This window comes from Heteronotia binoei, chromosome 5, assembly GCF_032191835.1.
Source record: "Heteronotia binoei isolate CCM8104 ecotype False Entrance Well chromosome 5, APGP_CSIRO_Hbin_v1, whole genome shotgun sequence".
NCBI classification, from domain to species: Eukaryota; Metazoa; Chordata; class Lepidosauria; order Squamata; family Gekkonidae; genus Heteronotia; species Heteronotia binoei.
The window spans coordinates 157,078,131-157,104,047 of NC_083227.1; the positions used below are offsets into that span (position 1 = coordinate 157,078,131).

General features: G+C 43.1%; 1 protein-coding gene across 3 annotated transcripts in view; it reads right to left on the reverse strand.

The window, feature by feature from the left end:
* TENM2 (teneurin transmembrane protein 2) overlaps positions 1-25,917 on the reverse strand; it is a 1,752,117-nt gene that overhangs the window by 147,366 nt on the left and 1,578,834 nt on the right. The window lies entirely within an intron of this gene.

Consider the following 25,917-nt stretch of genomic DNA (forward strand, 5'->3'; position numbering starts at 1 on the left):
CTGTAGCAGTGCGATTCTTCCTCAATCTCCTTTTGTCCTCAAGACCAGCTATGCGTGCGTTCTCAAAGGAAGAGACAGCCTGGTGGATGGTGTGCCTCCATGCTTTGCGATCTGAGGCTAGGTCAGACCACTGGTGATGGTTGATGTGACAGGTGCTAAGGGATTTCTTCAAGGAGTCCTTGTACCTCTTCTTTGGTGCCCCTCTATTTCGATGGCCGGTGGAGAGTTCGCCATACAGGGCAATCTTGGGAAGGCGGTGGTTTTCCATCCTAGAAATATGCCCTGCCCAGCGCAGCTGCGTCTTCAACAGCAGTGCCTCGATGCTGGTAACCTCTGCCCGCTTGAGGACTTCAGTGTTGGTCACAAAGTCACTCCAGTGGATGTTGAGGATGGTGCGAAGGCAGCGCTGATGAAAGCGCTCAAGGAGTCGCAGGTGATGACGGTATAAAACCCACGATTCGGAGCCATAGATGAGGGTTGTCATCACAACCGCTTTGTAAACATTGATCTTTGTGCCTTTTTTCAGATGCTTGTTGCTCCACACTCTTTTGTGCAGTCGGCCAAATGCACGGTTTGCCTTTGCCAGCCTGTTGTCAATCTCCTTGTCGATCTTGGCATCTGAGGAGATGATGCACCCCAGGTAGCTGAACTGCTGGACTGTCTTCAGAACTGATTCACCCACAGTGATGCAGGGAGGGTGATAATCTTCCTGGGGTGCAGGCTGGTGGAGAACTTCTGTCTTCTTCAGACTAACTTCTAGGCCGAATAGCTTGGCAGCCTCTGCAAAGCAGGATGTCATATGCTGCAGAGCTGATACCGAGTGGGAGACGAGTGCAGCATCATCAGCAAACAGTAGCTCTCGGATGAGTTTTTCCATTGTCTTGGAGTGTGCCTTTAGTCGCCTCAGGTTGAACAGGCTGCCATCGGTGCGATAGCGGATGTAGACACCATCGTCCTCATCTAGATCTACTGCGGCTCTTTGAAGCATCATGCTAAAGAAGATCGTAAAGAGAGTTGGCGCGAGAACGCAGCCTTGCTTTACACCTGTGCCTATTGGGAAGGGCTCCGAGAGGTCGTTGCAGTGTCTGACTTGGCCTCGCTGGTCTTCGTGTAGCTGGATGATCATGCTGAGGAACCTTGGGGGACATCCTAAACGTTCCAAGATTTGCCACAGGCCTTTCCTGCTAACGGTATCGAAAGCTTTGGTAAGGTCGACAAAAGTCACATACAGAGCCTTGTTCTGTTCCCTGCATTTCTCTTGGAGCTGCCTGAGAACAAATACCATGTCGGTGGTGCTCCTGTTAGCTCTGAAGCCGCACTGGCTCTCTGGGAGGAGTTCTTCTGCAATGGTGGGCACCAGTCTGTTCAGGAGTATTCTGGCAAGGATTTTGCCTGCGATGGAGAGCAGGGTTATCCCCCGGTAGTTGGAGCAGTCTGACTTTTCCCCTTTGTTCTTGTATAGGGTGATGATGATTGCATCGCGAAAGTCCTGTGGTAATTTGCCTTGTTCCCAGCAGGTGACAAGTACTTTGTGAAGTGAGCTATGTAGTACTGTGCCCCCATGCTTCCAGATCTCTGGTGGAATTCCATCAACTCCTGCTGCCTTGCCACTTTTCAGTTGCTTGATGGCTTTAACAGTCTCTTCTAGGGTGGGGATCTCATCCAACTCTGTTTTCACCGGTTGAAGTGGGGTGAGGTGGATTGCTGAATCTTGAACTACGCGGTTAGGGATCAACGGTTGGGAAAGAACATTTTGCTTGAACTTCTCATCAGCAGGCTGATATTGTCAGTAGATCCTATTCAAAGCAATTTTTTTGCTGCAACACAGCTTTGATTGAACCATGGTTTAGAAGGATTTTAAGTTTTACTGAACTTATCTATATGGAAGTAAAAAAGAAAGGGATTTGATTTTTGTATGGAATTTTCATATGTAACTATGGGGTCTTGAAGAACTTTCTGAAGACTGACAAAGATTTAACAAATTTCCAGAGGTTGGATCTCTTTTAGGCTCTGAGCTAATTCAGGGGGGCATCTTGGTAGCTAAACCATTTTGTAGGTTGCATCAGAGTAGAATAGAATATCTGGATGTCAAATGGAGATCATCAAAATCGGATAAACCTGTAGAAACAGAGGAAAGTGGTCCCCCTCCAAATATGTAACTACTGGAAATTTCTCAGCCAAAGAAAACAGGGCTCTACAGACTAAAATATAATAAATTGTGCTAGATTTGGATCCTGTCATGAATGTAAATTCACATGGATTATCATTTTCAATAGAGCCAACTATGATTTTAAAAAGTCTTAATCTAAAAGCAAATTTAAACAGACAGGCTCCAATGTAATTTGCTTGTTGATCTTTAAATATCCTCTACTGATCAAAAATCTCCAGATTCTCCCCCGTTGTGCTCATTGACAACTTAAATTTAGCAGCCAAAGATGTGTAATCTGAACTCAAAAGAGTGTTTAGATCGCTGCCTAGTAATATCAGCACCTCGGGCTGACCCAGCATTAGGTCCCTAACATAATTTTCTAGAGACAATCAGTTCTCTCTACCTTAGATTTCTTTTTTTACTTGTTGGTGGTAAATAAGTATTCATGATCACTAAATTTCTCCTTTCCCATGATAAGATCACAGCCATAGCTAAGTGTCTGAAGGGGGGGCTTCACTAAACATTTTACTTTCAAGGAGGTTGATATAAAGACACTCAACCCCCTTTTCAATCTCCCGCATTTCGGTAATGCATTCACCTTAAAGGAGTTAAAACAATCTAAGACTAAATCAGGGTCAGACCAAGTCTCTTGTAGGAAAATAATATCGTAGTTATGACAAAAGAAAGGAATATCAGGATACTGGGAAATACAACATGTCCATCCTGCCACATTCCATGATAATAGTTCAATAGCAGTGGTAGCTTTCTGATTGTCTTTGAGTCTATACCATCATGCCTGAGGGTCCAGTCTCTGAGTGCTTTCATGGACTTCCTGCTCAATTGGCCTTGAGACCCTACCTCCTGAACTAGTTAAAGTTAGATCAATAAGATCCCCTCCCTCTGACCCTGACCTGGATAGCCCAGGCAAGCCTGATCTCATCAGATCTCAGATGCTAAGCAAGGTCGACTGTGGTTAGTACTCAGATGGGAGACTGTTCTTGAAATACCCAGTTGAGAGGTGGGGACAGGATTATTCAGCCACCTCCCTGAATATCCTCACGGCTCCCGGTAGGGCTCAGTCTCCAGAAGTCGACACACACACAATACAAAAAATATCCCCTCCCCCAAAAAAGAATCCCCTCCTTCTGATATCTTGCCTAACTTCAAGGTGAACTGGTTACATCAAGCTAGCTGTAAAGTTTCAGAGAGAGGTAGAGAGGTAGTCCCCTGTGCAAGCACCAGTCGTTTCTGACTCTGGGGTGATGTTGCTTTCACAACGTTTTCACAGCAGACTTTTTTGCAGAATGGTTTGCCATTGCCATCTACACTTTCCCCCCAGCAAGCTGGGTATTCATTTTTCCGATCTTGAAAGGATGAAAGGCTGAGTCAACCTGGAGCTGGCTAACTGAACCCAGCTTCCGCTGGAATCAAACTCAGGTCATGAGCAGAGCTTAGGACTGTAGTACTGCAGCTTTACCACTCTGCACCACAGGGCTCTTAAATCTTCAGAAGGGGGTAGTTAATGGATGACAGGAGAACTATCCATTGAGTGAAACGCAACATCCTGAGTATTCCTACAACCCCCCCCCCCATTTTTATAATTTTTATTGATTTTAACTACAAAAAAAAGAAGCAGAAGCATAGATACATAAAAGGGGTGAAGGGCATATACAGAATGGGAAAAACAGAAACAAAGAAAAATACAAATATATCAGTTATAATTCTACCTCCAAATAAAATACCCAATTTGTTCTACCTGCGAGTATAGAATTCTCCATGTATTTTACCATCTTTGTCCTTCATTATAATTTTTTTTTTACTGAACTATTACTTGCAATACAAGTCTAAACAATTCTTCTTCAACACAAATAAGTTTAAAAAAAGTCAGAGCAATCTCAACACAGAACTGGCTGGTTTAGCTTAACAATGTTGAAAGCACAGACTAATTTGTTAGTTTAACAATATCCTCATTAAAATAAGCACATAAAATTCATATCTTCATCCTTAACAAGCTAAAAAAAATACAACATAGTAATTTGTCTATCTCAATATAAACAGTTTCTCCAGAGAAGCGTATTAAAAGCAAATCTGCCAGATTACAAAATAATTGTGCTATCTGCCTTTTTAACAATTAATCCAACTCTTATATCCCTATTGCTCTAGAAAAAACAATTTAATATAACCCAGAAATCTCACTTAACCTTTAAAAGTCACATATCTGTTCTTATTAAGAGTTCCATCTCAACTACCCACAAAGATAGAGACAGTTCAAGAGACCCTTCTTCCTAAAAAGAAATCTATCTTCTGATTTATAACTAAAATGCACCTTCTCTCTCCTTAATACAGTCTAAGACAAATATCTTTATCCTTAACAGGCTAGAAATAGAACACAATAACTTATCTATCTAGATAATTTCTTCAAGCAAACATATTAGAAGAAGATCTACTAATTTATAAAATAATGATGGTGTCTACTTTCTTAACAACTACAGACTAGTTTGTAGGTTTACCCATATCGATAGCAAACATAAAAAGTTAATATTATCTGTTAAAGACAAGTTTACTAAATTACAAAATAATTATGCTGTCTGCCGTCTTAAAAGTTAATCTAAGTTAACTATTTTTACATAAAATTCTTTTCAAAAACTTTTCAGTCCTTTAGCTTTTATGTCCATATTACAAAATAAAAATAAAATAAAATCTCACTTAGCCTTTAATATCACATATCAGATTTTCTTGCAAGGTCCATATCCAACTATCCATGGAGAGAGATCTAGTTCAAAAAGCCCTTCTTCCTGAAAGATTTCCACATCATGATTTTCTGGTTAAAATGCACCTTCTTACTCCTTAATGCAGTCATCCCTCTTGAAGAAAGTGGGAAAAATTCTACAGCCTTTGTTCCTCTCAGCATAGCTTCAGTCAATCTCCATTTCCGGTCTTCTTTTTTAACTGCGCCATAGGGTTCCATTTTGATTTTCTTTTGTTCATTTCCCAACAAGTCACTCTCCCATTTCAATTCCACAGACATCACCAGGTTCTCTTTAGCACTCTGCTCATGTAGATTTGAGATTTCGCTAGCTTTCAGCACAAAAGCTCCCATTTGTTTCTTAATCAACTCTGTTAATGAATCAAGATCCTGCTTCAGAGAATTTAAACTGCTTAAAATATCCTTTTTGTAGAAGATTTCACTTAGCAAAGCCATTTTTCTCTGTCAACAAACTCAGTCTATTAATCCAAGTTGAAAAGTAGCTCAGAGTCCCAGATAGTCTGTCCTTCCCAATCTCCTTCAGCTAGAGTTTTGAGTGTTAGCGTTTCAATTTCAATCAGACAACAAGGAGAAATCTCTCTAACAAATATCTCATTTTGTTCAGACCGTATTGCAGCCAAATAATAGTCTCTTTAACAAATGTCCAATTATAATCTGGGTCGATTTAAGTATCCATATTCAAATTAATTCAAATTATTTCCAGTACTTAAAAATATTCTTTAGCTTTCCAAGCCTCATTCACACGGAAATTGGAGATATCGACCTCTTTCCCTTCCTTTGAACTGCCTGCTCGTTGAAATGTAAAACAACCCATTAGCCAGTGGTATTGAAAGCACACTTACTTGCCATGTAGAATTGTCATGCTTGAGGTAGAGAAGTGATAGATCAAAAGCTTATTGAAAAGAAGCGAAGCAAGCGATTGGGCGTTCATCTCTTTCTGCTGTAATGGTGATCACAACGGGGGGAGCTTTGGGGTGTACAGGGAGAACAGGAACAGCTGCCGCTGTGTGCCTGTCTTGCTGTAAAATCCCCATGCCAAAAGGAGACCCGTTCAGGGTCTCTTTGGGGGTGTTACATCCGTGGCACCCCTCCACCCGCCTGATTCAGAGGGGCTGCGGGCAGGAGAACTTGCGGACCCTGCTGAGCTCAAGGCGACGTAGCCCGGAAAAAAACCCCTAAATATTCATACATTGTGGAAAGATAGGAGTATTCAGCAGGGTTGTATTCATTGACAGACTAGACTCTATTAAATCTTTCAGGGTTTTGGCGCTATTCGCATGTGCAGTTTGCCTCATCTCACTGGCCAGATTGATGGGAGTTTTCATTCCAAATTTAGGATTTGCACAATCACTCCTGGTAGGTACCAAATCATCATCTGTTTGCAATTGTTTTTGGATTTTCTGAGAAGCTCCAGATGGAAAAGCATGTCCATCACAACTTGGAAGAAGAGGTCAATCATATCCTGGAAAAGACCAATACTGAAAGTGCCTAGGAATCCTCTCATTTCTAGCAGCATCAATGAAATCGCTGGAACGAAAGGACCAACCTTCTATTAGAGGAGTTTGGAAGCCTCTCAGTTTGCTCAAGATCTACCTCAGTGGCTTCCAGACGATGGAGATGACATAATAGATGTATAACTTCCTGTCTATTTCTCCAATGATCTGCATTTACTGCAATCTATGCAATTTCTAGGGGACCTGGGGATCCCCCCATGATGGACCTGGCTGCTGCTCTGTCACTTGTGTCAGATTGATGGCAGGAGCCAAAACTGGGATTTTTTTTTTGTGTGCTAATGAAGAACTCTTTGGGGCAGATGTTCTATTGATGCTGCTGACCATGACACACCTCCTTCTGAGTTTTTCCTTAGCAAATTTTCTGGCCTATTGAAAGTAACTGGCATCTTGTTAAGTTGCTGGAAAATAGCTATAACTGTCTTTGCCATTAAGAGGCACTGGTCCCCTATCATTTTAACTAGATCTGCTTTTGTAATTTCTACAGTTCCCCTTGAAGCTGGAGATTTGAGGGGCTTATGTTCAGCATAGGCCCCAAACTGGCAATGGAAGTCCCCCCTAGTCTTTCAGCTGAAGCCTCATCATGCTCATCCAAAGGGCATACTTCCAAAGGACTAGGGGAAGTCAAATCTCCCAAATATTCCAGCATGTTGAATCCATTATTAGAAAAGGGAACAGACTCAGAACTGAGTGACTGAGCACGTGTAGTGAGATAAGAAGCCGATATCTCCGTTAAGCTCAGTTAAGGCTTGAGGAAATTCTGTTCCACTGTATCTGAATAAGTGAGCTTGTACACAAAAACGTATACCTTGAATAAAATTTTGTTGGTCTTAAAGGTGCCCCGGGACTCAATCTTCGTTCTGCTGCTTCAGACCAATATGGCTGGACTCAATCTCAATATGGCTGGACTCAAACCAAAATGGCTGGACTCACTGGACTCAATCTTCGTTCTGCTGCTTCAGACCAATATGGCTGGACTCACTGAACTCAATCTTTGTTCTGCTGCTTCAGACCAATATGGCTACCCACCTGAAACTATCTTCAGAAGGCACCAGTTTAGGAAGTAATTGTAATTGAAAGAAGGAGCTCCTAGCAACGATGGATGGGTCCAGGAGTTCACCCAAGCTCTTCATAAACCACTACAGAAAGCTTAATCCCATCCAGTTAAACATTCCGTCTTCCAAACTAGCGTCACTTCTATCTTATTTTTGGATTAAGCTTTAATTTGTTTCCCTTCATACATTTGACCACAGCCTTGAGACACTGGCTGAGTGCTTTCATAGCTGAGCCAGAGGTTTGGATAAAGCTGAGTGTCATCAGCATATTGGTGACAACCCCCCCTGAAGCTTCTGATGATCTCGGCCGGTGGTTCTGAAGAGACATTAAAAAGCATTGGTGTGTGTGTGTGGAAACAGTTACTGTTTCTTCTGAGCAAGAAACAAGTGAAACCAATGGAGGGCCAGCCTCTTTTATCCTAAGCATTGATTGCAGCTGATCTATCAAAACATTATGGCTGACAGTATAAAAAACCTGCAGATCTGTTAGTAGCATCAGCAATTGATTGCCCTTATCCAACAGTAAATGAAGATCATTAACCACAAAAGCTGTTTCCATCCTGAAACCTGGCCCAAAGTCAGACTGAAATGGGTAAAGGGCATAAATGGCTGGAAATAACCACAAACAACAAAGTAAGAATCAATACACTGATGACAATTATTAATTTAAAAAGCCAGGACGAACAAGTTACACCAGGAGATCACCAAGCGAAGAGCAAGAAAGAGCTCTTTTCACAACTGAAAAGACTTTTCCTCTTCAGTTATTGAAACAAACGAAGGGATGTTTCCCAACTACTTCCTAAAACAGCAGCCCACAACATCAGCGAGTTTGACTGTAAATGCTTTTAGGACTGTGATATAAATCATGCCCAAAGCACTAAGCGATAACAAGCTTTGCATTTCTTGACTATGACTGCTAGAGGAAGTCCTTGCATATATGTTACGTACTCATTCAGTGTGATTGAGCAAAATACGGACTGTATCCAGCAATGTGTTATTGTAAGGCACTGCCAATCATGGATCCCACCCCAGCAGCCCCATCTGACCCTGGGACAAGTTGATTTTCAAGACTTCCCATGATGCATGTAGGTCAAGGCACTGTAGTGTGGAAGAGGAAGGGAATGAACTTATCCTTCCTGCATCAACAGAGCCACATTGATGGAAGACTCAGGAGGAAATGATTTTGCTTCAGTCCCTGGCCCACAGTTAGTCTATGTGGGTGCTATGATCCTAGGAACTGATGTTGCCAAGGGAATGAGAGGGCCCCACTGGCCCTGGCCCCACTGATGGGCCTCCTGATAGCACCTGTTTTTTTTTGTTCACTGTGTGACACAGAGTGTTGGACTGGATGGGCTATTGGTCTGATCCAACATGGCTTCTCTTATGTTCTTATGCCAGTCAGAAAGACTGCTGGGGGAAAGGGAACACAGGAAAGATTCTCAGTTCTTGTGGCCATAGATTTCTGGATCCAGTCCATGTTTCTATGTACATTTTGCTCTTTAAATGCAAATAATACCAGGCACTTCATAGAAGAAGTGTTCATGCCCGAAAAAACATCAGCTAACATTTCTTTATCTTGAAGACCAGTAAGTGTAACCATTGATATTACATGGCATCCTTTGAGATATTTCATTGTTTGTGTGAGGTTGTCCTTTATCTTATACCTGCCCTTTCAGGCAACTCTGGGGACAAATGTATGTATCCCTTTGCGTGCATTAGTCCGGTTCACACACCAACCTGAATCTGCTATTGTTAATGAGCATTTGTTCAGAACTTCCTCAGAACAATGTGAAGCCTTTCTCTTATTTGGATTTTGGTTTACTCAAACTGCTGTATGAAAGGATATAATGTAAATGATAGTAAAGAATTTATAATGTTTCTGTGCAAAAAAAGAGAGCATAGTTCAGGGATTGTGGAAGTGGTTAAGAAAAAAGGCATCTCCTAAAGAAGTTTCATCGGGAGGAAATGTTTGTTGGGGCTGGTAGGTCGATTAGGGAGGCGTTGATAATTTTTATGATTGGGTGTGTTTTTCGGGTGGGCGACATTAGGGTTATTATAGTTGAAGTACAACGGTGGTTTTTCAGGCCTCAGGTTCTGGTCATCCAGATGATAATGTATGTCTTATTTAGTTTTTTTTAATGACTGTGTGTTTTGTTCTGGGTTTAGTTGGGGTAGCGTCCAATCCGTCACTTGAATCACTGTGCCTTTTCAGACTTTTTAAACACAATGTGTGAGCATGATACTAGGCCAATTTCTCCTGTTTGTAGTTAACTAGTATGAGCTTGATCGTTGCTATGAACAGTATGGTTGTATTATGCCTCATTTATAGCACCAGATGCAATGAAAGGCAGGCAGAGAGAGAAATCTGCTTTCTGAATCCACATGGCAATCCCTTTCCTTTCCTTATTGAATCCTCCAGTCCAATCCATGTGGTTATGAGTTTATGAAGGTTCCTCAACCCCAGGAATAAAATCTCCTGTGATTCCCTACCGTCGAAGGGATGGTAATGTGGGAAAGATCTGTGGCTATCAGTACGTTCCACTGATGGATCATGCGATTCAATATTTTGTAGTACTGCAAAAATTCAATAACTTGGAATGGAAGAAAAATGAAACTTGTACATGAATTTTAAGAGAATATCAGAGTAATTTAAATCTCAGACCTTGTATTATTATTATTATTATTATTATTAATAATAATAATAATAATAATAATAATAATTATTATTATTATTTATTAATTTCATTTATATCCCACCCTCCCCCACCTCGGCAGGCTCAGGGCGGCTAACAACATTTTATAAAAACATACAGTAATAAATAGAGCCTTAGATTTACAATATAAAACATTAAGCTTAATAACATTAAAACCAGTCTAATAAATGCAGTTATACAGCGGTATAGGTCTTTAGATTGCGTTGGCGGATCCTTAATTACCGATCCTTTTTAGCAGTCCAAGTGTGCAAGTTTAAAAAGGGTGGTCTTGCAGGCCCTGCGGAACTGATCAAGGCTCCGCAGGGCCCGCACCTCCCCGGGGAGTCGGTTCCATAGGGTAGGGGCCACGATCGAAAAGGCCCGTGCTCTAATATTCTGGTGTTTAATCTCCTTCGGCCCGGGGATGGTCATTAGGTTTTTCCCGGCTGACCTCAGTGCTCTCTGGGGTTCATATGGGGAAAGACGGTCCCTCAGGTAGGCAGGTCCTCGGCCATATAAGGCTTTAAAGGTAATAATAATAAACTTTTATTTATATCCCGCCCTCCCCACCGAGGCAGGCTTAGGGCGGCTCACAGACATGGCATGTGCCATGATTATGGTAAATACATTATACAATAAAATACATCCAGATAAATTAATTAAAACCACAACAGTTAAAGGTGCTATAGTACAACACAGTATATATCAGATGGCTAGGTGTCACTTCAGGATTCCATCTTGTAGGCCATTTGAAAAAGGACAATTTTACAGGCCCTGCAGAACTGATTATAGTCCCACAGGGCTTGAACCTCCGCTGGTAGTTGATTCCACCAATGGGGAGCCATTATTGAGAAGGCCTGCTCTCGTGTTGTTTTCAGTTTGGCCTCCCTTGGTCCAGGGATTTTTAGGAGATTTTGGGAGCTAGATCTCAGTGCTCTCTGGGGGATATATGGAGAGAGGCGGTCCCTAAGGTAAGCAGGTCCTCAGCCATATAGGGCTTTAAAGGTAATAACCAGCACCTTGTAACGAACTCGGAACACAATTGGCAGCCAGTGCAGCTCCCGCAACCTAGGCTGCATGTGTTCCCACCAGGGTAGTCCCACTAACAGCCTGGCCGCCACATTCTGCACTAGCTGCAGTTTCCAAGTTCGGTACAGGGGCAGCCCCATGTAGAGGGCATTACAGTAGTCCAACCTCGAGGTGACCATTGCATGGATCACTGTTGCTAGGTCGCCACGTTCCAGGAAGAGGGCCAGCTGCTTCGCCCTCCTAAGGTGGAAGAAGGCGGCTTTAGCAGTGGCTGCTATCTGTGCCTCCATTGTCAAGGAAGGCTCCAGTAGCACTCCCAAGCTCTTGACCCTGCGCACTGGTATCAGTGACGCACCGTCAAAGGCTGGTAGGGAGATCTCCTCCCCTGGGCCGCCGCGACCCACACAAAGGACCTCTGTCTTTGCTGGATTCAACTTCAGCCCACTCGACTTGATCCACCCTGCCATGGCTTGCAGTGCCCGGTCTAGAGTTACAGGGACGTCGCCAGTCCGGCCATCCATCAATAGATAGAGCTGGGTGTCATCAGCATACTGGTGACAGCCCAGTCCGTACCTTCGGGCAATTTGGGCAAGGGGGTGCATAAAGATGTTAAACAACATCAGAGAGAGAACTGCCCCCTGAGGCACCCCACAATTAAGTAAGCGCCTCTGGGACAGCTCTCCTCCAATCGCCACCCTTTGTCCCCGACCCTCGAGGAAGGAGGAAAGCCACTGTAAGGCTAGCCCTCGAATTCCTGCGTCAGCGAGGCGGCGGGTCAGCAGCTGATGGTCGACCATATCGAACGCAGCCGATAGGTCTAACAACAGCAATACTGCCGAGCCGCCTCGATCCAGATGTCCCCAGTATTATTCCTAGTAGGGATGGGCACGGAATGTGAAAACGGTGGTTCATTTCATTTTATGGTTCATTGGTTTGCCCAGTTTGGTGGTTCAGTCTGGTTCATGTTTTCTTGATTTTCTGAATGGATTGTGGGTCGTTGGTTCATTTGATTCAGGGGGGCTAGAAAGAGCTGGTGTGCTGCAAATGTGCCCGGCGTGATGACATCATCTAGAGGTGATGCTATCATACGAGGCACGTTTGCTGGGATGATGTGCCTGTCATTTAACAAAAACAGAAACACATTTTAAAGTGTAAACGCAATACAAATGAAAACTGTGGCAAAAAATAAGCTAATGCTATTATTATAACAAGATCTTATTTTTAACAACGATCATTCATACATCAATAAATAATGTCATAACAACTCATGTGTCAGTCTCTTATTCAAATTGGGGAAAGCACCGTTCGAGGAATCCTGCCAGCAAGTCCTCTGTGAGTCATTCAATACAAGCAGATGTGAAGCAAAGGGACCGGTTTCAGTATTTAAACCTTCTTCAGCCAGAGGAGCAATACCAGCTAGAAAATGTTGGAATTTTTTTGTCTAGGATTGGGAAGGCCTGGTGCTCTGATAGGTAAATAACTTATATGCACAATGCATGTCAAGCCTCTGGCTGAAGAAGGTTTAAATACAGAAACTGGTCCCTTTGCTTCACGTCTGCTTGTATTGAATGACTCACGGAGGACTTGTTGGCAGGATTTATCAGACGACTCATGAGGTGCTTTCCCCAACATGAACGATGAATATATGAATAAAAGACTGACACATGAGTTGTTATGACATTACTTATTGTCATTGATGTACGAATTATTGTGGTTACAAATAGAATATTTTTTATCATAATAGCCTCAGCTTATTTTTCACCACACAGTCTTCTCTTGTATTGGGGTGACGTGCCTGGGCATATCACAGTGTGCAAGGAGGATTCCCCACTGATAACAACACAGACGAACTGCCCCAAAAAACAAGCCACTTCATTTTGCAAGTCATGCATAGTGCAAGTACACAAACCTATTCAGAACAAACAACGAACCAGCTATTTTAGGCAAAAATCGCAATTCATGCTTTGATTCATGCCCATCCCTAGTCCCTAATATTGTGCATTTAATATGCCTGTATTGTTGTGTCTAACATGGACCATTTTCCTTTGTGAGCCAAGTATGCACTTTTCTTTCACAGAAAAGTTCCTGATTTCTCTAAACTTACTGCCGCCTGTGTGATGGTTAGTAATGTGGTCATTGGGGATAGAAGGGAGCGTGGGCAAGAAGTGATAGATAGCCACCAGATATTTTGGAGAAAAAAAGGCCACAACTTTATTGAATATACTGCAGAAGCATTGGTGCAGCATGGGAACAGATCCTGAAGCAGGTGACCTGGTAACTCTCACACTCCAGTCCACCTGCTAGGGATGAAACCAAGGAATGGCAAACCTTGGAAGCCACATGGGTGCTGGCTGCTGTGTGGTACCCTTGGCACTTGGTGGTGAGAGTGCTGCCAACAGCCCCTGAGCTGGGCATGCCATTAATTTGGCTCCACCACAAGGCCCCTTACGGGAGTTCCCAGACCGTGGGATGCGGGCACACATGCATAAGAATATAAGAGAAGTCATATTGGATCAGGCCAATGGCCCATCCAGTCCTACACTCTGTGTCACACAGTGTCCAAAAAACCCCAAGTGCCATCAGGAGGTCCACCAGTGGGGCCAGGATACTAGAAGCCCTCCCACTATGCCCCCCCAGCACCAAAAATACAGAGCATCACTGCCACAGACAGAGAATTCCAACCATAAGCTCTGGCTAATAGCTACTGATGGACCTCTGCTCCATATGCTTATCCAATCCCCTCTTGAAGCTGTCTTTGCTTGTAGCCACCACCACCTCCTGTGGCAGTGAATTCCATGTGTTAATCACCCTTTGGGCAAAGTACTTCCTTTTATCAGTTCTAACCCGACTGCACAGCAATTTCATTGAATGTCCATGAGTTCTCGTATTGTGAGAAAGGGAGAAAAGTACTTCTTTCTCTACATTCTCTATCCCATGCATAATCTTGTAAATCTCTATCATGTCACCCATAAGTCGACGTTTCTCCAAGCTAAAGAGCCCCAAGCATTTTAACCTTTCTTTGTAGGGAAAGTGTTCTAACCCTTTAATCATTCTAGTTGCCCTTTTCTGGACTTTTTCCAATCCTATAATATCTTTTTTTGAGGTGCAGTAACCAGAATTGTACATAGCATTCAAAATGAGGCCACACCATCGATTTATGCAGGGGCATTATGATACTGGCTGATTTGTTTTCAGTTCCCTTCCTAATAATTCCTAGCATGGCATTGGCCTTTTTTATTGCAATCACACACTGTCTCAACATTTTCAGTGAGTTATCTACCATGACCCCAAGATCTTGGTCAGTCTCCTCCAGTTCACACCCCATCAACTTGTATTTATAGTTAGGATTTTTGGGCCCAATGTGCATTACTTTACACTTAGCTATGTTGAACCTCATCTGCCATGTTGATGCCCAATCGCCCAGCCTCAACAGATTCTTTTGGAGTGCCTCACAATCCTCTCTGGTTCTCACCACCCTGAACAATTTAGTGTCATCTGCAAACTTGGCCACTTCACTGCTCACTCCCAACTCCATATCATTAATGAACAAATTAAAAAGCATCGGATCCAGTACTGAGCCCTCCAGCACCCCACTGCTTACCATCCTCCTCTGAGAAAATTGCCCATTCATACTTACTCTCTGTTTCCTATTAATTAGCCAGCTTTTGATCCACAAGAGAACTTGTCCTTTTACCCCATAACTCTCAAGCTTACTAAGGAGCCTTTGATGAGGAACTTTATCAAAAGCTTTCTGGAAGTCAAGGTAAACAACATCTATTGAGTCCCATTTGTCCACATGTTTGTTCACCCCCTCAAAGAACTCTAACAGGTAAGTGAGACAAGATCTTCCCTTACAGAACCCATGCTGAGTCTTCCTCAATAACTTTTGTTCATCAATGTGCCTACTCATTCTCTCTTTGATAATGGTTTCCACCAACTTTCCCAGTATTGAAGTCAGACTGACTGGCCTGTAATTTCCCGGATCTCCTCTGGAACCCTTTTTTAAAGATGGGGATGACATTTGCTACCTTCCAGTTCTCAGGAACGGAGGCAGATTTCAATGAAAGATTACATATTTTTGTCAGGAGATCCACAAGTTCACCTTTGAGTTCTTTCAGAACTCTTGGATGTATGCCATCCAGGCCTGGTGACTTATCAGTTTTTAATTTGTCTATCAGTTGTAGGACCTCCTCTCTTGTCACCTCAATCTTCTCATCTTCCACAGTGAAGATGGAAGTATAAAATGCATTCAGCTTCTCAGCCATTTCCCTATCCTCCTTCAGTAATCCTTTTAGCCCTTGGTTATCCAAGGGCCCCACTGCCTCCCTGGCTGGTTTCCTGTTTCTAATGTATTTGAATAAATTTTTATTGTTGGTCTTTATGTTTTTTGCAATACCAGAACACATATTGACCCAATCAATCTGCGGGTAGTTAAAATCACCTATTATGACACAGTTTTTACGTTTAGCTGCTACCTTTAATTCTTTCATCATTTTATAATCATTCCATATCTTTTGATCTGGTGGGTGATAACAAACTCCTATAGTTAAACTTCCTTTTGGGCCCACTATTTTGACCCAAAGCATTTCTAGAAAGGAATCTAATTCTCTGACCTCAGTCTTACTGGACTATATATCCTTTATGATGTACAGAGCCACCCCACCTCCAACCCTTCCCTCCCTATCCTTCCAATATAATTTATTTTCAAGAATCACTGTGTCCCACTGACTCTCCTCATTCCATCAAGTTTCTGAAATACTCACAATGTCTATGTTTTCCCCCAACACTAAGCATTTCAACTCCCCGATTTTACCTCAAACACTTCTAGCATTTGTATATAAACATCTATAATTTCCCAGGCAAGTTAGGCCTGCAACTTTCCTTCTGCTGCCTCGAGACTTTGGCAGACAGTCCATACTGTTTGTCACCATCTCAGTGGACAACTCTAATCCATTGCCTGGGAAAAGTAACAGCTAACCCTTCATCTCTTTGAGATGAGTCCCCCCGAACCAGAGACATTTTATCTCCTATCAGCTTTCCCCCAAGATTTAGTTTAAAAACTGCCCTGCCACCTTTATGATTTTAAGCACCAGCAGTCTGGTTCCTTCTGGGGACAAGTGAAGACTGTCTCTTTTGTATAGCTCCCGCTTGTTCCAAGAAGCATCCCAGTGCCTAACAAACTTGAGCCCTTCCTCCCTACACCATTGTCTCATCCACGCATTGAGACTTCTAATTTGTGCCTGTCTCTCCAGCCCCGCGCGTGGAACAGGTAGAACTTCTGAGAAGGCTACCTTGGAGGTCCTGGCCTTGAGTCTCCTGCCTAGCAGCCTAAATTTTTCCTCCAGGACCTCACGACTGCATTTCCCCACATCATTGGTGCCAACATGCACCACGACCACTGAATCTTCCCCAGCACTGTCAATCAGCCTATCTAAAGCATGCATAATTTCCGCTACCTTCACACCAGGCAAGTCACCATACAGCCAGTACGTGGTTTTGCCACCCAGCTATCTACTTGTCTAAGGATCGAATCACCAACTACCAAGACCCCGCCCTCCCTCCCTGCCCAGGGATGATTCCTTGGTGCAAAAGGATAGCTGCTCACCAACTGAAGAAGAGGTCTTCTGAGGGCGCTTTCCCCTTATCCTCAGCAGGGTGCCCTGTTCCCTCTTGACCGTCATGCTCCCTGGCAGCAACGGGGCTGCCATGTTCAGAGCGGGGCTCATCTAACAAGTCCCCGAGAGTCTTCTCTGAGTGCCTAACTGACTGTCTCTGCTTCCCCAGTTCAGCCACCTTGGTCTCAAGGGTGCGAACTCGTTCCCTGAGAACCAGGAGCTCCTTGCATCAAGCACACACCCAAGACTTCTGTCCAGTGGGCAGATAGTCATACATGTGACATTCAGTGCAAAACATTGGAAAGCCCCCACCCCCCTGCTGGCATTCTACCTTCATAACAGCTTTTTAAATATACAGTCCTCCCTTTAAATCTTTTTGTGTTTATGTGGCTTTCCTTCTGAAAAATCTACTTACTTTAATGGGAACACAAGGAAATTAGGGATCCTGGTTCCTGGCCTTCCTAGGCTTCTTACAGAGCCCCCAGGCTAAGAGCTACAGGCCAAGAGCACCATCTCCCTAGCAAAAAGGATCCATCCCAGTGCCCAAACCATCCAAAGTTCATGACAATAACAGTAACAGAGATCAGTAACAAGACTCATAGCAACCAAAACACAGGGAGGGTGGGAGGGAAAGCCATGAAAAACAAGGGCGAGATTCCAGTGGCAGAGCTTTAAATAAAGGGAGGGGCAGAAAGCATCCAGAGCCTCCTGCAGCCTGCCCCAGTGCAATGCCGGCTCCGGCATGCAACTGTCCTCCCCTGCCACGATGGGATCCCATCCTCCAGACATTCAGCCAGCCTCCAGCCACCTTTTGTCCCCTGCATTCCCCCATCCCCAGAGCCCACAAATGCAGCAACGGGAGTATTATGATCATTGTTATTGCACGGCAGCGTGTATCATGCAGCTGGAAGAGCCTAAGATTGTCTGGCAACCAGACGTTCTGGTTCTTTTGGTATTACGCACCGCCAGGTGGTGAGCTAGACTTGTTCTTTTGAAGGCAAGGAACGCTTCAGAGGTTGTTTGCCGTTGCCTGCCTCTGCATCATGCCACTGGCTTTCCTTGGGGGTCGCCTATCCAAATCCCAGCCAAGGCCAACCCTGTTTAGCTTCCAGGATCTCACAAGATTGGACTAACCTGGGCTATCCAAGTCAGAGTGGGGTAAGTCCCAGCCACGGCTTGTTTTTCACTAGGAGGGAAAGGATCGTTCATGTTACACTGACCGAGAACCATTACATGCTATCAAGTCCTATGACCCATCTCCTAACGCTCATAAAGCATACAATTCCCACGGATCTCAGTTTGAAGGAAGCATTTGCATTGCACAGACACAAGGGGAAGCCAGCGGATGGCACCGTTGAAAACACATTCAGAAGGCAATTTATTTTGCCTCTTTGGCATGTCAGACATGCTGTTTCCGCAGCCGTAATGATACCGTATCAAGAGAGACATCATGCTGTAGAACACCTGATTTGTTTTAAATGTGAAATGAGCATTAATTGTGGCTACACACTCTGGGTTTTCTTTTTCAATAGAAACTGGAGAGAGATAAACAGATCACAGTAGCAGAGGTTTTTTTTTTTTTTTAATTCCTCTAAAACATCTGAGCAAGATGAAAACATGAACAGTAGGAAGCCTGCAAAATCTCTGAAAAGTTTTCATTGCAGCTGGGAATTAATGGACATGACTTTGCTTTTAGTTTGAAGAATGAAGGAAGAAACACTAGAAGAGGCATGGTGTTGCTAGGAAACACTGCACTACCACAGCAAAGTTCACTCCATTTGTGGCCTACCAAGAGAGTTTATATCTTAAACTATAAAAAAAACCCAGTTTCCATTAAAATATAATACATAAAAACTAGCACATATATATGCCGCGGTGTGTTCTAATTATTTACAGCAAGGTGGGTTTTTTTTCTGTTTGCCCCCTTTAGAAAGCTGTAAAAGGGAAGATCAATTAAGCTTTGACAAAAGGCTTTAAGTGCAAAGTCAGGTAGTGGCTACTTCAGAGCTTTTTTAAAAAAAAAATGTTCCAAAAGACGTTAAAAATTACATCTGCATAGATCTTTAGTTGACAGCCAACAGAACATGTTTTGTCAAGCGTCAGACAAATGAAAAAATAAAGCTTCCTAAGAGCCCATTTATACAATACCCAAGTGCTTCTCCAGTGGTCTACGGAGTAATGATTGTCTTTTAAATTTGTCCATTATTTTCCTGCAATCTGAATGTAAATTACTTGTTTTTAAAGACTTCCTACAATACTCATAATGGAGAACAAAACCCGTTGACTGGAATGATGTTACAACTCTGATGCAAAGCAGAAGCCTGGGCCTGCAAATGTACTACTGTAGGAACAAAATTCTCTTGTACCATGGCTTTTCAGAGTAGGAGTACATCATGCCATAATGGGACCGTAGGAGTGCTGTCTACAGGTACATAATGGCATGGTATAAACTAGGCAGTATTGATTGCTATACAGACTTGGACCAGACTTTTATAGCAACAGAAGCACGCTCCAAAGACAGATAAAGTGGTGCAACACTGGCACCTGAAATACAATAATTTAAAATGTTACATTGGAACTGAAATACACCTAGCCTGGGCTTGCCCCCTTTTGGGTCACATAATATGCAAGAATAACTACACAGACTAATCATTTGACTCTCCATTTAAGTTTATATCTACAAGCACTGGAATACTTTTTTAGACTTTCACTCTCACCGCTGACTATACTGTTTGCGAAGATCTATGCATGATGCAACCTGGGGAACCTTCTTTTCATCGGTCTCTTGCACACATTGCTAATTTTCTTCTTAACAGTATATAACTTAAAAAAGTCAAAAGGTTGTCTTTGTTCATATACAACACTCCCAGATATAGAAACTGATGTCTTAACAGAATAAACACAGAAAGAACAAATTAGGCCAGATTCAACATCAGCTTCAGCTTCACTTAGTAAGGCACTTTTCTGCATAGGAAGAAAGTAGCTTTTTCCTGACCTTTTAGTTCTCAGCTTGCCTAAATCAATACTAGAAGGAGTACAAGAAGGATATTAGTTTTGTATTACCAGAAGAGATAAGCTTTGTGTTCTTATAAAGAGCTGTTTCACAGAATGCTCTATTTTTTTATTTCTCGTAATGCATCAAACCAGCACAAGCGGTTGTATGATTAAGGAATGTAAATGGTACTGCCATTATAGTGCCTGAAAATTCTATTTTTCATAAAATGAAAACAATTAGTTAACCTTCTGAAATAATACATACAGAATCCACTAAGAAATGAATGCACTCTAACTATACTTCAGAAAAACGTCATGGATATTTTTAAAAATATGTCTTAATCCTAACTGCTGGAAATTGGAAACAAATTTCATACATTCAAACCATAAGCAATTTCTCTTTTGTGACTCCAGCGCCTGGTGGAGGGTTCCGAGGTGGGCACCTAGGACAAAAGTTCCACTATGCCCACAAATTCTAATCTAATTTACACTTTCCATTGAAATAACACACACATTTTCAAGAAAGAGTGGAATAAAACTGGCCACAACTTTATTGGTTACAACTTTAGTAAGCCTTGGCACAGCATGGGGTAAGGATCCCACTCATCAACTGACCTTCCTGCCAGTTGATGATCTATTGGTCACTTTGGGATGGCAGGTTCTGGATCCCACTAGGGCAGAAGCCCAGAGGTAGACTCTCCTGCCACCTGAGGGTAATCCTCAGATATGACTCCGGGCTGGGCATACCTGTCGCCCCTCACACCAAGATCCAAGGGAGGGGGGGGGAAGGCCAAATTTGCTGCCCCTGCCCTGCTGGTGCCCTAGGTAACCGTCTAGTTTGCCTAGTGGGGAAGCCGGCCCTGCATGCAACTCCTGCTAAACACCTAAATAAAGGCTGGGTGGGCCAAGCTATCTGATGGCCAAAGGAGGAGAGTGGAGGTGATGTGTCACCTTAAATAGCCATTGGGTGCCCCCACCCCTTCAAACACCCCAGAGCCAGCTAATAGGCCAAGTGTTGGGTCAGGTGGGCTCCAGCTTCCCATACTTGACCCTGGCCTGCCCCTCCCACCCAACCAAGGTAGCCATGGCTGCCCTGCTCTCCCTTCCCTGAGACACCACAAACACGACCCAGATGGGTCCAGATCCTGGCTTTTTAAAAAAACCAGTTTCCACTCTATCAAAATTTTCCAAATATTTCAGGGGGTCTTGGGGAAATCTGCTATGTTTCACAAAGTTCAGACATTTCAAAGTTTCAATTTAAATTATTAGTTATAGCAAGCCTCAGATTCAGCAGGAGCTCAGAGGAGCACAGCTCCTGAACCTTTCTGATGGTTCCCCTTCTTCCTCCCCACCTACCTTGTCAATTGAATAGTAGGTGCAGCTGCATAACAATCCTTGGATTAGGAGAGCAGCCAGCCACCAGGGACTTTGCCACGCCCCCAGCAGCCCTCATTAACTCCTGGAGAAGCCTGCACACCCTTTCTCCACTTCTTATGTAATTTTTGGTGGTGGGTGCCTTGCTGGCCTTTTGACTGGGGGGCGGAGGCACAGGAGAGCCCCAGGCAAATGAGGCCTGTTTGGGCTGGCTGGATCTCTAGCCAGTCCAAGCAGGCCTCACTTGCCTGGGGCTCTCTTCTCTTACATTGGATTGCTTTTGGCTGGAGGGGGGGATATGTTAACAAGTTATGCTAATGAGCTCCACCACCTATTTTTCTACAAAACGACCCCTTAGTTATAGTACAAGCAAGTTATAAGCATATGCACATTTAATAAAATAAGCCTTTTCTATGAAATATTTCTGTAAAGAAAAATATGGTTGTTTGACTATAGGAACTTAGAGGAGGAAGCCTGGTTTTCAGCGGCAGAACTATCTACAGATGGGAATCCTGGGAAAGAGAGCATAAGGAGAAGTTTTTTCAGCCAATGCACAGGTTTTTAAAGCCCCCCCCCCCCTTTAACCACCAAAGGTGTAACAGAGCAGGAGGATTTCAACACAATAGTTTAATAGTGCAAAAACACAATAAATAAGAAACTAAAGACTTTTGAAATTAATTGTGTGCTGAAGAATGTTTTTAGCTACACAAATGGAGAGTTTTGAATGGGACTATTTTTAACTTTGTTCTTATGTTGCACAAAAGTGCAACTGAAAGACACGAAAGACAACAACAACATTTTGCCACTCCCCTCCCCAATAGAATGCGAATGTAATTCCAGTGTTTCTCCTGTTTAAATAACAAGAAGAAGAAGAAGAAGATATTGGATTTATATCCCGCCCTCCACTCCAAAGAGTCTCAGAGTGGCTCACAATTTCCTTTACCTTCCTCCCCCACAACAGACACCCTGTGAGGTGGGTGGGGCTGGAGAGGGCTCTCCCAGCAGTTGCCCTTTCAAGGACAACCTCTGCCAGGGCTATGGCTGACCCAAGGCCATGCTAGCAGGTGCAAGTGGAGGAGTGGGGAATCAAACCCGGTTCTCCCAGATAAGAGTCCACACACTTAACCACTACACCAAACTGGCTCTCCGATAAAATAACACGATAAAATAACAATAACATCACATGTCTCCTTGCTCCTTTAGGTCCCCCCCCCCAAATGGCATTGGGGTTCATCCATTCTTTCAAATGGGTATTCCAGGTAATTAATTCTGACACGTAACTGAGTTCTTATTTGACATTTACTTGGCACTGACCATATTAAGCTTCATGCCTGATAACTAGGGGACGAAGATAACTGTGACTAAAATATAGTGACTCTTAAGCAATGTCAGAATGTATGATACTTGTACAACTCATGTGGCACAGAATTAAGGGTCATCTTTAACTTACAATTACCTTGAACTCTGAAGAGTGCATAAAACTGTATGTGACTCTCTGAAATAGAATTTTTTTTAAAAGGTTAAAGTCGAAATAAATTATTACTGCTCTACTTTTAAACATTTATTCATATAACTAGAGAGAAATCTCAATTTTCTATTATACACGACCAATAACAGAATACCCCCTGTGCTTTTACTAGCCCTTCAAAGTGGAAATAGCAGTGAGTGTGAAAATGGCTGAGTGACAAGGAACAAATTAATACGGCTTTTGGAAGGTTCCCCCCCCCCCCATACCTTTTAGACATTTATTATACTTGTATATTAAGGTTCAGTTTATCAACTGTGCAGCTCATTGAAAAGTTGAAATAAAAATATATGCAAAGTTACTGAAACTGTTTACAAAAGGAATTAGTTACTAAACAGTGACTGAATTTTTCCTCATACCATAGATTATAGGAGGAATTTTAAACAGAGCTTCTAACGTTTTGAGGTGAATTTTTGTCTCCATTCCTATTTTTAGGTTTTCAGTACTTGGTTATTTGTAGTGAGTACATCATATTTGTATTCTTTAAAGTTACTAGTAATTGCATGTGAAAATGATTTTGCAAATATATATGATTGCAGAAAAAAATGTTCAGTTGAAATCTGTGAAATTTTAAAATCAATATTCTATTTTTTTTTTAAATTAACTGCATAGTTTCTATAAAATAAACATACAAATTGCCATTTATTTGGATACTGTATTCACAAGATGCAGGAATTTAAATAGGAAGCTGGGGCTTATGTTTTGTAAGTGTCATTCTATGAAGTCCTTTGTAGACCTCTATGCTGTATAGCTACTAGCTATAATGTGGCAAGGTTTAGTACTGCTACGCATGTATGCATATGTAGGCTGAACCTTAAGAATGCTTACTTGAAAGTAAATTCTATTTCAATTAGGCAGGACTTACTTCTTAAGTGTATTCTTAGAAGAAGAAGAAGATGATGATGATGATGATATTGGATTTATATCCCGCCCTCCACTCCGAAGAGTCTCAGAGCAGCTCACAATCTCCTTTCCCTTCCTCCCCCACAACAGACACCCTGTGAGGTAGATGAAGATATTGGATTTATACCCCGCCCTCCACTCCGAAGTGTCTCAGAGTGGCTCACCATCTCCTTTCCCTTCCTCCCCCACAACAGACACCCTGTGAGGTAGATGAAGATATTGGATTTATATCCTGCCCTCCACTCCGAAGAGTCTCAGAGCGGCTCACAATCTCCTTTCCCTTCCTCCCCCACAACAGACACCCTGTGAGGTAGATGAAGATATTGGATTTATATCCCGCCCTCCACTCCGAAGAGTCTCAGAGCGGCTCACAATCTCCTTTACCTTCCTCCCCCACAACAGACACCCTGTGAGGTAGATGAAGATATTGGATTTATATCCCGCCCTCCACTCCGAAGAGTCTCAGAGCGGCTCACCATCTCCTTTCCCTTCCTCCCCCACAACAGACACCCTGTGAGGTAGATGAAGATATTGGATTTATATCCCGCCCTCCACTCAGAAGAGTCTTGGAGCGGCTCACAATCTCTTTTCCCTTCCTCCCCCACAACAGACACCCTGTGAGGTAGATGAAGATATTGGATTTATATCCCGCCCTCCACTCCGAAGAGTCTCAGAGCGGCTCACAATCTCCTTTCCCTTCCTCCCCCACAACAGACACCCTGAGAGATGGGTGGGGCTGGAGAGGGCTCTCACAGCAGCTGCCCTTTCAAGGCCAACCTCTGCCAGAGCTCTGGCTGACCCAAGGCCATTCTAGCAGGTGAGAGTGGAGGAGTGGGGAATCAAACCCGGTTCTCCCAGATAAGAGTCCGCACACTTAACCACTACACCAAACTGGCTCTGGGTAACTGAAGAATGACTTCCCGCATGAACTTACTTTTTATGATGTGTATCAGGAAGGAGACTGAAGGTGAATAAATACATAAATTGCAAATAGTCCAAAACCAAACTTCCTCAATACACGAAAATTAGTCAGTGAGGCCAGTCTCAAGCTTTGTTTCTTTAATGCTCAGAGACAGCCAATGCAACAAAATTCACTTTTGCGCTCTTGTAGTCTTGTACACAATATTTACAAGAAGGAAGTCTTCTCAGTATTTAGGTACTAACTTGAAAAGATAGCAAAGATGTCTAGGTGTCAAATGTCGATATAGGGAATCGAAGCACAGAAACAGCGGTTTATTGGAAGGCTGACAGTTGTCTTTGGACTACCCATCTGGCATAGAGGGGTATGAGAAAGCAATACCAAAAATAATAACGAAAGAAGCAAGAACATGTAACAGCATAAATCAGAAAAGTTAAGAGAAATAAAAGAATCTATCAGGTCACATAAGTCATGTCTCTGCTAGAGTATGTTCGAGTGATTCATCCAGGGCTAACATTTTACATGAGACAAAAACAAGAGATGATTGGAAACAGACCAAGCATTAATAAGCTTAGTTGACAAGAGACTGGCCTGCCACTAAAGACACTCTCTGCTTCCATAAGGAAGGATTAAATGAAGCCAAATAGTAAAGAGTCCAGTGGCACCTTAAAGACCAACAATTTTGATTGTAGCATAAGCTTTTGAGAAACAGATCCAGTCCCACAGCTTTTGGGTCTCATCTATTTTGACCTTTTGTCATAAGACACGGGCTGTCCATTTTTAGCTGGACATTCACCAACACATAATAGTTTAGGCAAGGTTTTGCAGATGTAAATGCTGACAAGAAGAAACCGTGGCCACAGATTTACCCGTGGCCATTTTGTAGCCGCAGGGCAGGGTGCCAAATCTGGAAAGGAGCTGTTTAATCATCTGCTGCCATTGGTCGGGAGCCCTGCCATGGCAGTCTCAGGGCCTTCTGGGCAGGGGCCCAGCAGCCTTCTTGATGACAATCCAGTTACTGGCTGCCTGGGAGTATGGTTGGGAATGGATCCTATTCTGGTCTGTTCCTGTCACGTTCTCAGGGCGCAGGCAGGCAGGAGTCCAAAGCCAGTCCATAGTCAAATTCCAGGAAGTCAAGCAGGAGCCAAATCACCAATGCAGAATCACAAACCAGAATCAGAAGTCAATGTCCAAAAGCCAAAAGGTCAGGATCAGGAAGGAGCATGGATGCAAGCCAGAGAATAGACTTGTTGCTTCCACAAGGTGACCAGGTCCTGGGTGGGATCTATATGGGAGTCTCAATTAGCCTGCTCCCTGGGTGGCAGCGACTCTGCTAGAACTCAGGGCTGAGAAATCTGAAGCATCGGCATGCCTCATGTCTTC